This window comes from Physeter macrocephalus, chromosome 11 (genome assembly GCF_002837175.3).
Source record: "Physeter macrocephalus isolate SW-GA chromosome 11, ASM283717v5, whole genome shotgun sequence".
Taxonomy (NCBI): domain Eukaryota; kingdom Metazoa; phylum Chordata; class Mammalia; order Artiodactyla; family Physeteridae; genus Physeter; species Physeter macrocephalus.
Genome location: NC_041224.1, coordinates 72,763,073 through 72,764,835, shown reverse-complemented (window position 1 = coordinate 72,764,835; position 1,763 = coordinate 72,763,073).

The following is a 1,763-nucleotide window of genomic DNA, read 5'->3' as shown; positions in this document are numbered from 1 at the left end:
CTTTTTCTCTTTTTGTGAGTGTGTATGTGTATGCTTCTTTGTATGATTTTGTCTGTATAGCATTGCTTTTACCATTTGTCCTAGGGTTCTGTCTTGTTTGTTTGTTTTAGTATAGTTTTTAGTCCTTGTTATCCTTGGTGGATTTGTTTTTTGGTTTGGTTGCTCTCTTTTTTCTTTCTTTTTTTTTTATCTTTTTAAATTACTTTTTAATTTTTTATTTTAATAACTTTATTTTATTTTATTATTTCTTTCTTTCTTTTTTTCTCCCTTTTCTTCTGAGCTATGTGGCTAACAGAGTCTTGGTGCTCTGGCTGGGTGTCAGGCCTGTGCCTCTGAGGTGGGAGAGCTGAGTTCAGGATATTGGTCCACCACAGACCTCCCAGCTGCATGTAATATCAAATGGCAAAAGCTCTCCCAGAGATATCTATCTCAGCAGTAAGACCCAGCTCCACTCAATGACCAGCAACCTACAGTGCTGGACATCCTATGCCAAACAACTAGAAAGGCAGGAACACAACCCCACCCATTAGCAGAGAGGCTGCCTAAAAGCATAATAAGACCACAGACACCCAAAAAAACACCACTGGACGCAGTCCTGCCCAACAGAAAGACAAGATCTAGCCTCATCCACCAGAACACAGGCACCAGTCCCATCCACCAGGAAGCCTACACAACCCACTGAACCAACCTTGGCCACTGGGAGCAGAAACCAAAAACAATGGGAACTACGAACCTGCAGCCTGAGAAAAGGAGACCCCAAACACTGAAAGTTAAGCAAAATAAGAAGACAGAGAAACACAAAGCAAATGAAGAAGCAGGGTAAAAACCCACCTGACCTAACAAATGAAGAGGAAGTAGGCAGTCTACCTGAAAAAGAATTCAGAGTAATGATACTAAAGATGATCCAAAATCTTGGAAATAGAATGGAGAAAATACAAGAAACGTGTAACAAGGACCTAGAAGAATTAAAGAGCAAACAAATAATGATGAACAACACAATAAATGAAATTTAAAATTCTCTAGAAGGAATCAATAGCCAAATAACTGAGTCAGAAGAACGGATAAATGACCTGGAAGATAAAATAGTGCACCACCAAACCAGCTTTACAACAAATGTTAAAGGAACTTCTCTAGGCAGGAAACACAAGAGAAGGAAAAGACCTACAATACCAAACCCAAAACAATGAAGAAAGTGGTAATAGGAACATACGTATTGATATCATCCAGACAGAAAATTAATAAGGACACTACAAAATGATCAAGGGATCGATCCATGAAGAAGATATAACAATTGTAAATATTTATGCACCCAAAATAGGAGCACCTCAATGCATAAGGCAAATGCTAACAACCATAAAAGGGGAAATCTACAGCAACACAATCATAGTACGGGACTTTAATACCCCACTTTCACCAATGGACAGATCATCCAAAATTAAAATAAATAAGCTTTAAATGATACATTAAACAAGATATACTTAATTGATATTTATAGGACATTTCATCCAAAAACAACAGAATACACTTTCCTGTCAAGTGCTCATGGAACATTCTCTAGGATAGATCATATCTTGGGTCACAAATCAAGCCCTGATAAATTTAAGAAGATTGAAATTGTATCAAGTATCTTTTCTTACCACAATGCTATGAGACTAGATATCAATTACAGGAAAGAATCTGTAAAAAATACAAACACATGGAGGCTAAACAATACACTACTAAATAACCAAGAGATCACTGAAGAAATCAAAGAGGAAATCGAA